The 16262-nt window shown below is 41.4% G+C and overlaps 1 long non-coding RNA gene across 4 annotated transcripts in view; it reads right to left on the reverse strand.

Moving 5' to 3' along the window:
* Positions 1-16262, reverse strand: part of LOC120533877 — a 191598-nt gene that overhangs the window by 16932 nt on the left and 158404 nt on the right. For 3 of the 4 annotated variants that reach the window (XR_005634640.1, XR_005634642.1, XR_005634639.1), the window contains exons 7-8: positions 6958-7060; positions 5113-5998 (exon numbers count right to left, since the gene is read on the reverse strand). This is a non-coding gene — a long non-coding RNA (uncharacterized LOC120533877). The remainder of the gene's footprint in view (positions 1-5112; positions 5999-6957; positions 7061-16262) is intronic. The other variant, XR_005634641.1, reaches the window with a different exon arrangement.

Raw genomic sequence — 16262 nt, forward strand, 5'->3', positions numbered from 1 at the left:
AAAGTTTTTTGAAATAAACACAAAAAATATAAATCTAGTGTAATGTAAATACAGCAGTATATTTTCCATACAGTAGCTATGCCCATACCTTCCTCACGTTGTGGGTTTACTGATATTCTCTATTATATTACCTTGATCATTGGATGCCGCTTAAGGATAAATTACAAATGTCAATATGCAAGCATGAGGAAGATACCTGCTAACATTGAGTAGCTGTCTACCAACAAACTGTATATTTCTTCCCTTTCACACCATCCATTTGGCTCACATGAAGATATTGTGGGTACTCCCATAGCACTTTGCTACAGTAAAAAGTCCTTAGTGACTACAAAATCACTTGTACAATTAATGCAGAGATCCTTTATTGAAAGTGTAACGAGGTTCCAAGAGGCTGGGTGTGTGAATGGGTATCAGCTAAAACTCAATGGTTTTATTTTAATAATATGCAAGTGCTGGTTGTTTGAGCTAGTTGTCGAAGATACAAACATAGGATTCAATGGATGTTATTCTGAGTGTGCTTTCTTTATTGTAACCATATTCTCTTTGTCTTTTGTTCTTCTCACTTCTCCACATAACCAATTGCAACACAGAAAACATCACTGTGAAAATAAAGCTAGCTGCAACCATAGAACAACAAGCCCTTAAAACTTTTATAGAACATAGACATGTTATTAACTTATAAATCTGTAATTATTAACATTTTAATTTATTTATATTACCTTATCACTTTATCTATAAATGTAACACAATAAATGCTTTAAAGCATTTCATCATGAAGATGATATAATCTCATCATAGATTAGATTAGATTAGATTAATTCGAAAGGCACGTAAGGTGTCTCTATCACCCAATGTTAGGTCCATCTCCTTCAGCTCATTTATCACAGTTCTCCACCTGGTTGTTTTAGGCCGGCCTTGTCTGCGTTCCCAAGTGGTGACCATCTAAGAGCAACCTTACGTACACGGTTTTGGACCATTCTGAGGATGTGGCCAAGCCATCTTAAGCGTCGGTGCTTGATCTCCAATACCATACTCTGGCTCTTAGTTTTCTTGTAAAGGTCTTCATTAGAGATCTTCTCAAGGCAGTAGATATGAGAGATGATCCTGACGCATCCATTGTGGAAGTCATTGATCTTTTTCACGTCTCCCTTTGTTCTTAGGGTATACTGTTTGAATTTCCAGATGGGCTGAAATCTTGTGAAAGTGCTGCATGCGTTCCCAAGTCTTGCTCTGATGTCTTTTTGTGCTTCATTGACCTTACTAAAAAGACTGCCAAGATGTGTAAATGTCTCAATGTATTTGAGCGGAGCATCACTTGATGTGATAGGTGCACTAGGATTGGCATTTATGCACATCACTTGTGTTTTATAGGTATTGATGCTTTGGCCTGTTTGCTTGGCAAAGGTGTTCAGTCTGTCTTCTCCTGCAAATGGTGTAATTTTGAGGAGAGGGCAGCAAAGTCAAGATTTTCAAGCTGGGATAATGGGGTTCACTGGATGCCTCTAGGTTTATTAGCTGTTCTATGAATGATGAGAATGGGAGAGATGATACATGCCTGCTGCACACTGGATTCCACTAAAAACCACTCTAACTAGCCCTACTGGCTTGTGATTCCTGGATTGCCTACTCCCTTACCATTTCCTTGTTCCTGTGTCATCAATAGTCATGACTAGGACAGCTACAGCAATCAGGTTGTTCAGGTCAGTGTTTTTCTTCTCCAACCCCATTCACCCACCAGGCATGACCCAAGACACCGGTTAAGCACGGTCAGCTTTTAAAACTGGCTTGCATTCCAGCCACCTCAGCTGGTCACCCATCTGGATGCCTAAGCCCGGCTCTGTCATTTCAACATCTTTCTTCTGTGTCCATAGGATGACCCTTGAAGCCCTATGGCTGCTTCTGCTCCCTGAATACTCACCAGTAGCTATCTGCCCCAAAGTGCCATTCCCTTCATTCACTTCCTGACCGTGAAGGCTCCCATCCATTACACCGGCTAGCTCACTCCATCATGCTCACTTACCTACTCAGGTTCATTTATACTGTTTGGGCCCAAGTGCCTTGATCAGCAACCTGCATGCGTCACTGAGGAAATTTGCTAAACTGATCGTAAATATATGGCCAATTTTGTCATAAAATATTCATATGCTACCACCCACAACCACAAGCCACTGCTACATTGTTGCGTTTTTTTTAAAAACTCATGCACCACTACAAACCCTTAATATGTTACACTACAACAACATTTATTTATATTATATTATATTATTGTGACTGTTAGCACATTTTCATACAAATAATGTAGCTCAAAGTGCTTTACATGATGAAGAAAGAGAAAAAAGACAAAGTAAGAATTCAAATCAGAGAACACTAATTAACATAGAATAAAAGTAAGGTCCGATGGCCAGGAAAGACAGAAAAAACAAACAAAAAAAAAATTCCAGACGGCTGGAGAAAAAATAAAATCTGCAGGGGTTCCAGACCATGAGACCGCCCAGTCCTCTCTAGGAATTCTACCTAACATAAATGATCAGTCCTCATTGTATTCAGGGTTCTCATGGAAGGACTTGATGATGATGGTCACGTGGACTTCTGGCCTTTAATCCATGAATGTAGGGACATCATGGTGCTTTGATTAGGTGGTGGTGGGGCAGGTTGCCATCACAGAAAACCAGAAAAAGAACAGAAGAGAGAGTAGGGGTTAGTACGGATTTTGGAGCCACCAGGAATAGTAATGATAATTAATTGAATATGCAGAGCATCAGGATTAAATTAAAATGAAGTTATGAGAAAGCCATGTTATAGTAATTTGTTTTTAGCAGTTTTTTAAAGTGCTCCACCGTATCAGCCTGATGAATTCCTATTCCTGCATAACAGCAGAAGGCCGCCTCACTACTTCTTTTAAGTTTAGCTCTTGGAATTTTAAGCAGACACTCATTTGAAGATCTAAGATTACGATTTGGAATATAAGATGTCAGACACTCCGATATATAAGATGGAGCGAGATTATTTAAGGCTTTGTAAACCATAAGCAGTATTTTAAAGTCATTTCTGAATGACACAGGTAACCAGTGTAGTGACATCAAAACTGGAGAAATGTGCTCGGATTTTCTTTTCCTAGTTAGGATTCTAGCAGCTGCATTCTGCACTAGTTGCAGTCGATTTATGTCTTTTTTGGGTTGTCCCGAGAGGAGTGCATTACAGTAATCTAATCGACTGAAAACAAAAGCGTGAACTAATTTCTCAGCATCTTTCAATGATATAAGAGGTCTAACTTTACTTATGTTTCTTAAGTGAAAAAATGCTGTCCTAGTGATCTGATTAATATTTGATTTAAAATTCAGGTCACAGTCAACAGTTACCCCTAAATTCTTTACCTCCGTCTTGACTTTTAATCCTAATGCATCAAGTTTATTTCTAATAACCACATTATATCCATTATTGCCAATCACTAAAATTTCAGATTTTTCTTTGTTTAGCTTGAGAAAATTGCTACTCATCCATTCAGAAACACAAGTAAGACATTGTGTTAGTGAAACAACAGATTAGTTGTGGTAGTTCACATTATGCCCCGAGATAATCTGACCTAACGGAAGCATGTAGATCGAAAAGAGCAGCAGACCCAGGATAGAGCCTTGTGGAACACCATATAGAAAATCATGTGTCTTTGAAGTATAATTGCCACAACTAACAAAGAATTTTCTACCTGCCAGGTAGGATTCAAACCAATTTAAGACACTGCCAGAGAGGCCCACCCACTGAATAAGGCGATTTCTAAGAATATTGTGATCAATGGTATCAAATGCAGCACTCAGATCTAAGAGGGTGAGAACAGATAAATGGCCTTTGTCTGCATTTACCCGCAAGTCATTTACTACTACGAGTGCAGTTTCTGTACTGTGATTTGTTCTGAAACCCGACTGAAACTTATCAAGAATAGCATGTTTATTGAGGTGTTCATTTAGCTGCATAATGACTGCCTTCTCTATAATTTTACTTAAGAAAGGCAGTTTAGAAATAGGTCTAAAATTTTCAAAAGCAGAGGAGTCGGGATTATTTTTCTTGAGTAGGGGTTTAACTATAGCAGTCTTAAGACAGTCTGAGAAGACCCCCATATCTAATGACTAGTTTACTATGTCAAGAATACAATCAATTATCACGCCCGATACTTCTTTGAAAAAACTTGTTGGTATTGGGTCAAGGACGCAGGTGGAGGGTCTCAGTTGAGAAATTATTTTATATAAATCAGGTAAATCTATCCTGGTGAAAGAATTGAATTTGTTTATAACATAGTACTGGGGCTTAAGAGGATGCGCAGTGTTGGGAAGATATACTATATTATTTCTAATATCATTAATTTTTTGATTGAAAAAATACAGCAATAGCCTCACAAGTTTCACTGGAAGTATTCTGGAGGCATTCCATTGAGTTACCTGGGTTTAGTAGATGATGGTAGAGAATAAGACTCTGGGATTATTAGCAGTGTTATTTATAATTCTAGAGAAATAGCAGCGCCTCTCAAGACGGACCATGTTATTGTATTCTGTTATTTTAACCTTCAATATCTCATAGTGGATAGTTAGTTTAGTTTTTCTCCATTTACGCTTAGCTACGGCATGTTCTCTTTAAATCAGACAGTGTTTAGGTCTTCCATGGTATAACAATACTAGAAGATTTTTTAACTGTCTTTTCAGGTGTGACTGTGTCAGCAGCAGCTCTCACCTTAGTATTAAATTCTTCCACCTTACTATTTACATTATCCTCGCTATTGTAGTTAGCACTGCAAATGGACTGGTTGTTTAGAATTTTTGTAAATTTTGAAGCTGCTGATGAATCAAAGAAGCATTTTTTAACAATATGCTTCCCGTGAATGTTTTCTATCATTATTTCTATATTAAATAGTAAAAGAAAATGGTCTGATAGACCAATATCAATGATCTGCTTCACATCAACTTTTAGTCCTTTAGTATTTACTAAGTCTAACGTATGACCTGCTTTATGCGTAGGCTGATTAACGAGCTGTCTCAAATCAGTAATGCAGTGCACGTTTGCGGAAGACTTAGCATTACGGAAAGGGTTAAGAGTAGAAATAGTGAGTCAAGGGAGACAAATTACCTTAGCGATGTTTTTGGAGAGGACCCCGGTGCCAAATCTATTTGGATGCAGACCATCCCACTTGATGAAATGCGGCCTCTCCCAGAAGAGGTCCCAGTTGTCTATGAACCCAATGTTTTGATTCTTGCAGAAGCCTTTCAGCCAGGTGTTTAATCCCAGCAGATGACTGTAATATTCGTTCAATCGAGAGGTAGGGGACCCAAGATAAAGATTCTTGCAGATGGGGTCCTCTCCTTCGTGGCTTTGATTTGTGCTGCGAAGTCCGTCTTGAGAATCTCCGAATGTTGGTGTCTCACGTCGTTTACCCCGGCATGTATTACAATGGATCCCATTGCCCTGTTCTTGTGCTTCTTGGAGACTGTCGGCACACGTCTCAAAACATCTCGGACACGAGCACCGGGAAAACAAGAAACAAAAGATTTCTGATTAGGGCATGCGATGTTTAGATTTCTTACGATTGAATCACCAATCACAAATACATCACATGGGGTTGAAGGCAAACTGGGGGCATGGAGAGTGTTGAACTGGTTCTGGGTGGAGATGCTTGCCTGTGCTGATGGAGGTGTTCTAGCCTTAAACCCCCGCCAGCATAGCTGAAACAAGCCGATGTCTTCATCATTGGCGCCGTCGCTCCGACGACGAAGCGCGGGGGTGAAGCTCACTGGCCTTGGAGGTGAGCGGCGCAGCGTGGAATCGATGTTACTGAAGCTCGATGTGTTGTGTCGATTTCAGATGACGAGGATGATTTTTCCAGCAGCCGAGCCTTCAAATCCCTCAGGTACCTCCATCTGGACAGGAGTTTCTGGATCTGGTTGTCAAGAGCCTGGAGTTCTTCAACGATGAGAATCATTTCACTGTTGGCCATTGTCTGCTTCTGCTTCATGCCCTATGAAAGAATGAGAGAGAGAATGAGAATCTACAAATGAGAGGTAACTTACAAAGCTTGATCATAAGTTGGATGGTCACATAACCCGTGTGGGTCAAATGGTGCACTGCATCAGCTTCTATCAACTATAAAAGATGGTGGTGTAGTACTGTCTTCAACCAAGTACTGGTAAAAGTAAAAAAAATTGTCCTTGTTTTTCTTTTAAAACATTCACTGTTATTTGACTTAGATGTTTGAATCTTGATTTTTGGTTTTGTTTTTTAATCTTTTTACCTTTTTGGCTCAGACCTTAGCTTTTTTCATCATTATCTTGTCTTGCATTTTTATATCCTGAATACTATTTTTTAAAACTGTCCATTTTAGGACACTTGAGTCCAAATTCAGGCATAACAGTGCTCCTGTAGATAGTGGCAAGAAGGGCACTCTCATACTAACATTACAGAGTTAAAAAAAAATCTTTTCTGTTGTTACTACTCAATAATTTCAAGTGAGTAGAGCTGTCAGCATCTATGACAGTGTGGATATTTCACAATGCTACGCACAAACTGATGGGACAATGTTTTCAATAATGCCACCCAACATTCTTTATATAATTATGAAGTTTTTTTTATTAACTATCTGGTGGTGACTGCTATAGTATTTTGACTTCCACACCAGGTTTTGTATCTTTTTCTAGGTGTTATTTTCAGACTAAAAGATCATATTTCATGCAGAGTGAAGGGTCAGACTAAAATGTTAGGTTATGTTATCTCTGTGTTTTTGCTCTGAAAGAATTGCATTTCTAATCCTTATACTGTATATTTGTAAGCAGCTAGCGTCCACTGTGCATACACTATTTGGAGTTTAGCTGTTTAAAATAAAATGGTGCTAACACACTCTCAGTGACCCAATTACAAGTCTGGGTTTAAAGATTATTTTTTATTGGATAGTGATATGCTATAAAATCATTAATAACTTACTGGTTTTGTAAATTTACAAGAGCATTGTGTTCCTGCATCTGTCGGTCTTCACTGCATGCACAGAGGCGTGTTTAAGGGCTTTGTATGTAAGAAAGGTTTGAGTCTAAAAATAAGCAAAAAATTTAATTGACTATATATAGGAATTTATTTTTTGGTAACTGTATTTAGCATTTACTTACATTTTACCTTTTAAGCTTTTGATAATTGTTCAAAAGGTTCTTCCACTCCCATAAGCTGATTAGCTAATCAGGTGCTGTTGCAATCTAAATTCTCATTTTCTGAGATACATAACATAATCTTCAGGAAAAAAACAAATGAAGCAAAAGCAGCATAATATACAGGAAGGGAAATTTTTTATTAAAATGAAGAAGGCTGTTGCTCGTCTTTCAGCATTAGTCTTGCCATTGCTGCAATAAAGACTTTAATATACTGTCACAAAAAAATGTGCACTAAAACTGCCTGTCTGACTGAAGTACCTAAGATGATGAGAGCTGCTCGCAGCACAGTTTAGGATACATGATTCTCACCCCAAATTAGTTACGGATCATAGCCTAAAGCTTGTGTTGCACAGCTGATTTGGCTGTTCGCATTATGCAATTGTATGAGAATCCTTCATTTGTAAGCATGGCGGTTAGCCTTTTCATCAATTATTAATCCCTTTTGATTATCTTATTCCTTTTTGGTATTCTGCTATGGAACTATGTACCACTGCACCACTGTTTCCCAGTAATCCTAAGGAGCTAAACATCAGCATGTAGGATGATATAGCTACAGCAATTTCAGGATCCTTAGACCACCATGATTTCATGACAGACAGCAATTTAGATTGTTTTTTTTTTTTATTATAGAACTAGCTGTGTTACCTGGCTTCAAGACAATGAGCCTCAGGTATACTGCTGCCAGTTATCGGCAAGCACAATGGTGTGGTGATTAAGGCTTTGGACTTGAAACCAAAAGGTTATGGGTTCAAATCCTGCTACTGACACTGTGTGACAATAAGCAAGTCACTTCACCTGCCTGTGCTCCAAGTGGAAAAACAAAAGAAATGTTAACAATTATATTTCAGATGTTGTAAGTTGCCTTTGATGAAAGTGTCAGTCAAGTAATCAGTAATAATAACATTATTAGGTCACTGGAACAGTTTACTCTTGAACATGCTATAAACATTTGTCCATGAGTGAAACACTCCCGAATTAGATCAATTTCTGCTTTCCCTAGTGGCTTGACTTTTGTTGATACTCATTGCAAAACACAGTTTTACAGAAAAGTGAATTATTTTGAACTGAAATGAGTATTCATTAGGAATAATGTGAAATTTATATGTATATTATTACCATTATTAGATTCACAATTGGGTTGTGGTAGATCGGTCCCTTTTTATAATTTTCAGTGGCACAATAAGGGACTGGAGCTTAAAAGAGAGGGACGGGTAACCAAGTTGAAAGTAGGGGTGGGCGATATGTCCAAAATTCCATATCACGATATTTTTTTAAATTATACCGGTTTCATGGTATTCAATGGTATTTTTTTCCCCGTGCATGAGTGGATGTTAACCACATTTTCCACTGCAATTACTGGCTAAGAATAGCCTATTCCACTGTCAAGAGTATTGTACATTGTACAAAAAAAAAACCAAACATTTTAATTTGCACACAAGTATTAATACAGGTTTTCATTGCCCCATAAAGTGATAGTTTTCAAGTGGGTGGCACTAATGGAGAAGGTATCACATTGCATGACAGATGCAGTCAAAATATAGAACCTTTTTATTGAACAAATTTTGCAAAAACAAACTTTAATTTTGACAACATATTTTCAACCATCCAAAGAGGCATTTAGACTTAGTAAAATATCCAGAGGTGCTTGTCAAAAGTTGTATTGCACTGAATATGTCTAGGAATAAATAGTAAATATTTTTTGTAAACCAACTACACTTTCTGTTAATGTTAACAATCTCTGTCCACTGACATGTTAAAGTGACTTTTTAAACAACTTTATCATCATTAAACTGCATAATATTTAAACTAATAAATAATAACAATAAAATAAAAAATAGTATTATTACTGATAGTTGCACTATTACTTCAAGACTTCAAGCCCAGGTGCATTACACAGTATTCACCAAATTAAAATAAAATAAAACAAGTGCTACTTGGTGATGACATCTTTAGCAACTGAACCATCATTTAGGCAAACTGCATTAAAATGGACCTTGTTTCAAGCTAAGCTATACTGGGAAGAAAAAAACAAACTATATGTTGAGAACAAAGTCAACATTTCTACTTTATTCTCGCCGTTTATGTTGAGATTAAACTCGACATTTCCACTTTTTTCTCGACGTTTATGTTGAGATTAAAGTCGACATTTCCACTTTATTCTCATAGTTTACTTCATAATTAAAGTAGAATGTCGTAAACTAAACTTCTTCCTAAAATCAATGTTTAATCAATTACTTAATTTACCCCGTCATAAATTAATGCAGCACATTAAATGCTGTGTTACATTCCCTGACCCAGTGGTTAATCACTACGCTTCTTAAACTGACTTCCTCCGCACTAAGAGAAGACAGCAATCACCATACAGAATCCATTCACTTCATGATATTCCTGCTTTCTGAAAATTTAGAATAAAAGATAAATACTTGATATCATTTTCATGATGAAATGCATTAAAGCAGGTATTACACATGCACGGTGGCGTGGCTGTAGTGCTTGTCCCTCGCAGTAAGGGGTCCCCAGGTGTATGTTCAGTGTAGAGAACTTTATGGCAGGTGTGACGAGGCTCCAAAAAACTGGATGTATGAATAGCTATCGCACAGGTTTAACTTAAATATTGTGCAAATTTTGGGTTTCTGATCTGCTGGTCAGAGACACAAACACAGAATTCAATGCTTGTTCTTCTGAGCGGGCTATCTTTATTGCATGCATGCTGTCTCTATCTGACGTACCAAAACTCCAGTTCCTTTTTCCTTCCTTCCTTTTTCTTTCACCACATAACCAATCACCACACGATAAACGTCTTTGTGAAAATAAAACTAGTTATAAACTTAGCCCACGGAGTGTTCAGAACTTTAAAAATATCTTCGTTATGCATGTTTAATTATGCCATCCATTCAGAGTTGCGCCCATCTCTGAACGAGTCGCCAGCACATCGCAGGATGAATACAAGCAAAACATACACTAGCGGGGGCAATATAGCACAACAAAACCCCACATCCTACATGACTTTGAAAGGAAACTGAAGCACGCCGAGTAAACCCACCAGAAAAACATGCAAATGCAAGGCAGGCACGCCGCCGTGCCCCCATATGATTAATGCATGCTTTAATGCATTTCACCATGAAAATTATATTAAGTATTTATCTTAGCATTCTAAATGTTCAGAGATCAGGAAGATCATGAAGTGAATGTATTCTGTGCGGCAATCGCTGCCGGCACCTCTTCTTAGTGCAAGAAGATGTCAGTTTAAGAATCACTTAACACAAAGCATTTAATGTGCTATGTAAATTATGACGGGGTTTGAGAAAATCTAGTAAATTAAATATTCATTTTACGATGAAGTTTAGTTTACGATGGTCTACTTTAATGACAAATTACGAGAATAAAGTCAACATGTCATCACACTATTACACAGTACCCAGGTACATTACACTGTATTGAAAACAAATAAAAAAAATACTTGGCTTGCAGTATTATCCAGTAGTATAGAAATAGTATTTACTCATTTGACCTTTGTGACGGACAGCCGGGACGCCTCTGCTGCATACGTCCCGGGGGAGCCACCATGGACAGTGCAATACCTTCCCCAGGGTGTCTGGGGGCAGTCTCCCTGGCCGTGGGTCCTTCCTCAGTCTCTCCCGTGGCTCCATGGGACATGGAGTCCACCACAGCCCAGTTGGGAGATGGGGTGGCCGCTAGGGGGGTACCAGCCCCACTCGGTGGTGCAATTAAGACCAGCTGGTCAGGGAGACTGCCCCCAGGCACCCCGGGGAAGGTATTGCACTGTCCATGGTGGCTCACCCGGGACGTATGCAGCAGAGGCGTCCCAGCCGGGCATGGGACCCGGCTGTCCGTCACACTGCCCCTCCCTCAGATGAGGCTTGTGGGGCTCATCGGCCTGCCCCGTGAGGGCCGGTCTTCTCCAGGATGGGGAGTCGGTATCCCTGGTTCCGCGGCTGCGCCCTAAGAAAACACAATGAACAGGTCTGGGGGCGTTGCCCCAACGTCCTTCGGGACAACACCGCCAGCCATGGCCACCGCGGCCACAGTTAAAACATAGCCGACCACCTCCAGTACGGCCCCGGTGTGAGCAGAAGCAGGCAGGGAACCCCTACCTCTTCGCCCCCTCCGAGGAGGGCTGGTGACGGTTCCGTCCCTCTGCAGTGCAGCCCTCCTGCGGCCCCAAGACGTCAGGCATATACTGCGTCTTGTAAGGAGGTTCTGGTTTCCTCTTCCGGTTCCTCCTCTTTCTTTGGGACGCACTGCCGGTCGGAGTCCCCCTATGGGAAAAGGAGGGACCCCGCACTGCCTGCGTCCCTTTGGACTGCCGGAAGACCGGCGCTGGCAGTCGGGGCGGGGTTGTTTGGCAGCCGGTTTCCACCTGCTGCCTCCCCGCACGCTCGTCCGCCCCGCTGTCGGTCATCGCAGCAGCCTCTCGTGTGTTGGGCGGGTCCGCCTGACAGGCAGTACTGATCAACACAGCTGCCAATGCGTCCCACCCCCTTTTTTCTGCGGTACCGGTTTCACTTACCTGCACCGCTCTGTCCTGCCGGTGGGAGGCTAGCCACCCGCCGTCACGAAGCCATTCGGCCAGGGCTCCGCACGCTTCTCCAGCCCCTCCTTCGCTTCCTGCAGGACCTGAAACACCTTCAACAAGGACTGTAGGGCCAGGACAACGGATTGCACCTTCCCTACAGCCCAGGAAATGTTAATTGTGGCGGCCGGCGGAGGATTTGGGCTCTCCTTGTCGTCGCCCGCCAACCGCGTGCCAACAAGACCCTGTGGATCCCCCACGGGCCCCTTCGGGTAGTCCGGAGGAGAGGGAAGGGAGTCCGTCATCCCCGCCTGCCGATCCTCCTCGGCGGGTGATTGACACTCGCCCCCTTTACCTGACTCTTGGAGCTGCTCCTGCTCCACTTGCAGGGACACCGCGCTGGGAAGCTTATCCGAGCTTTCCTCCCCCAGCCGCTGGATCAGGCCGAAGGGAAGACACAGGTCCACCTCGCTCTCTCCCGAGCTGGCTCTGCCGTCACGCCATGGACACATGTCCCCCTGCCCGCATCGGGTGCTTCGCTCCTCGGTGTCCAGGAGGTAGGATGACCCACATGCGGAAAGACATACCCGCAGCCCATTACCTACCTCCGGCTGCAACCCGTGCGGCGGACTAGCGTGGCGGCGTCTGCCAGTTGGCCTCTGTGTCCTCCCAGCTTTTTTCTTCCCCATTTATACGGTCCCTGCAGCGGCTCCTTGGCAGCCTCGGTTGCGCTCTCTTGCGCTGTGCGGCGTGTGCCAGCTTGTGGCTCCTGCCACGTGTGCGCGCTTTCGACCGTCCTCGCGCTGTGCTGCGCGTGCCGGCTTGCGGCCCCTACCGCGTGTGCGCGCTTCGGTGCGCTGTGCTGAGCAGTCTGTACTGGGCTTGCTTGCGACTGCGTCGGGAGCGAGCTCTACGCGCCGCTGAGTCGAGCACGTGCCCTGCACTGTTCCGCTTCGCTGCAACAAATTTTAATGCAGGTTCCGACACAAATGGACAGACCGGGATCCTGCCGACTACGCCAGTTGTAAAAGGCGGTATATAGCGCCTGACCCGGCACAGACTACGCAGGGGCACGTGTACAACAAACAGGTTTTTTTTATTTCTTCAGCCGTGGGGCACGCCTTCCCTGTGTCCCACAGGCCCAACACAGTCCCAAAAGCACAAAACAGACTTTACACAACCGTTCCTGGCACCACCACTCCTCCCAGGCAACCTCATCCTCTTCCTCCCGATTCTGGCCCTAAATGAAGGGAGGTTGGCCCGTTTTATAGCCCACCCGGAAGTGCTCCAGGTGCCTGACCAGCTGGTCTTAATTGCACCTCCGGGTGGGGCTGGTAAGTCGTTCCTTGTGGTGGCTGGCTCTCGGTAGCACCCCCTAGTGGCCACCCCATCTCCCAACCGGGCTGTGGTGGACTCCATGTCCAATGGAGCCATGGGGGAGACTGAGGAAGGACCCACGGCCAGGGACACTGCCCCCAGGCGCCCCGGGAAAGGTATTGCACTGTCCATGGTGACTCCCCCGAGACGTATGCAGCAGAGGCGTCCCGGCCGGGCATGGGACCCGGCTGTCCATCACACCTTTTACAACTAAAGTTATCTCCAGGCGACGGATGTGACTCCTTTTTTTCGGCAAAACTTCTTCTGTTCATTATGTTCAACTTTACTTTTAGTTCAGTTTCGGAATGCTCTCTGTCCATTTTCACCGCGCGGCATACTATGCTACCGCCCACTATTTGGTGGTGTAGCAGTGAAAAAGAGCCCTAATGCAACAAATCTGTGTTTAGCGGTGTAGCAGTGAAAAAGGTCCCCACTTGAACAGTTTCCCACTGCGCCACGTTCCGAACGTCGTTTAGACAATTTAAACCGGTATTGCGGTATAAGAAAAATCCATATCATAAAAAAAATAAAAAATGGTTTTCGGTATGAACCGGTATACCGCCCAGCACTAGTTGAATGCCAATACGTATCTAAGAATGATAGTAGTCAACAGCAAAAAATTGCTCTTCCTAACCATTCAGTTTTGCTTCTTCCTTGAGCTTCGCCAAAATTTCTCCTTCCATTTTGTAACGTGATTACATCTTTTTTCTTGTCCAGAACTCCACCCCATCTTCAGTCATCTGTCCATCCTATTGGTTAGTACTGCTGCTCACATGGCTCGTCAGGTAATTCTGCTGTGCCCTTCATTTACATAATGCCCCTTCAGTGCAGTGCAGAGCATATAAGTTAGCATAATATTACTAAATATCAATATAAAATATGTGTTGTCTAATTCTGTTTTTATTATTCAATCAAATTTGTCAAAGCATTTTTATCATTTTTGGGTATTTAGTTTTTCTATTGTGGGGAGTGGGGAGTTACCTGTAAAGACTAATATATCAAAATGTCATTTCTTTCTACTACCCTAGATGTACCATCCTGCCAAATTTTATCCTTGCAATTAAATGGGAAATAGTGTTTTCGTTGATGAGTGAGTGAACATTGCATTATATTTATACTATATATAAGACTCAGTATCTGGCAAATAATAGAAAGACTACACAACATGTATTTCAACCTTATTGGGGCTCTTCAGGTGTATACACTTTTGCACATCCCATTATGTGGATTGGACTTTGGATGTCAGTGCCTGAGATGATGCCTTTGGCAAGATGAAAAAAAAAAATATATATATATATATATATATATATATAGTCACGCACGCGCGAATAGGAGACCGCGGACAGACCTGAACACGCTTCGGAAGACGTTCGCCGGCAGGGAGTGGCGGGTACTAACCTTTCTCCTTTGCTTTCTTCCAGGAAAAAAGACGCTCCGCCACCATAAGCCTCATTCCCGCAGTACGTTACTTCCGCCCTTCCTCCGCCATCTTTCCTGACGTCATCAGTCCCATCCTCCCTCATGGTTCCTTACCAGCATTCCTCTACTTCCGGCTCCTCCTTTATAAAATGGCCGCCGACGCCTAGTATGTCGTCGCGCATATGAACTGTTTTGTTTATATAATTTGACCAGTTTTTGATTGTGGATTTCTCTGCAATATACGGGGCCGGAAACCCCAAACCTTTATGTTGTCTCTTGTTGCATCTTTTACTATATATATATATATATTCCCAGATGGAGCTGGTGGCTAGGTGTTTGTACTCAACTACTAAAAAGTTGACTCTGGGGTATTTCTTTCCTGGAGTTTTTGTTTTCATCTTGTCTATATTGTGAAACAATAAATTATTAACTCTGTTACAGCAAGATTAATAGTGTAAATAGGCAATGGTTTCAGCAGATTTTAAGTAACTCAATGAAAATATTAACTTTGAATGTTTGCTTTTCTTATTATTTTATATATGAAATTCAAGTAGAATATTTTGCTCATATCTGGGTTTATGTTTGACTATTTTCTTTTCTTAATGTACTGTAATTTGTATTATCATTTCTGTAAAGCACTTTGAGCTGCATTAAGTGTCTTAAACGTAGTAAAAAATGAATGTATTATTACTGTTAGTTCTATTCTGAATAGCTTGGATTTCAACAAAAGATTCAATTCTAATTCTCAGTGACACTGCATATTTGCTATTGCAATTATGCAACTGAATTCATCGCCTCTGTTTGTTTGTTACCTGTTTTTAAGAGTGAAACTAACTGTTCAGTAGGATAAATACATGAACCTGAAGCAGGCTGAAATGCTCAGTTTCAGCATATAATAATGAAAAGATTATACTTTCACAAATGTACCCTTTTAATCAGGTTCCTCAAATTACTGATATTGTGTCTGAAATATCTAATAAAAAACATCTAAGGTATCACTACATGTGTAGTGTCCTGGATTTTAAATTGTAGAGGCTTATATTTTATTTTTGCTTAAACAAACAAGGTGAATGAAATACAGGACACTCAGAGGGGCAAGTAACATCATAGTACCTTCTTTTCCTGAATTGTACCAATAATCACTCACCTTAAAACATCTGTGTAAATGAAGAAGTCCCGGAAATGGTTGTAATTCTTTGGCCGTATTGATTATATTATAACAGATGGACACTGTTAGACTAGGAATTACTAAATTAGTTTGTAGTTTGGAAAAGTAAGCAGAATAGAGATGCATAAACACATCAAAAACTGTGAGAGAAGTCATTCATCATACAGCCACCCACCCAGTCAAATATGTGTAATATCACATGTCCCCAAGCCTCATGTGGAATTTTAAAATAAATATGGCTTGCCTGATGGACCATAAAGAGCAAGGGCAGGGCAAAGGTGACATCAGAAAAGGAGACAGAGAGATGTGCAACAATTTCATCTGATCATCATCGAAAGCATCTCATGAATTACATTGCTTAATTTAAAAATCGTCCCAATCCTTGACATTCTTTGTAAACTTTATATACACTTCCAGACTTTGTTATTTATATTTTCTTTTATTCATTCTTCTACTAGTATTATTAATTCTTTAATAAATACCATGTTGCTTTTAAATACCTATATTTTGTCTTTATATCTACAGTGAGTGAATTAATAAATTGAAAATTAAGACACCTGTATGGGGAGTAGCCACATTACTTGCCCAT

This window comes from Polypterus senegalus, chromosome 8, assembly GCF_016835505.1.
Source record: "Polypterus senegalus isolate Bchr_013 chromosome 8, ASM1683550v1, whole genome shotgun sequence".
NCBI lineage: Eukaryota > Metazoa > Chordata > Cladistia > Polypteriformes > Polypteridae > Polypterus > Polypterus senegalus.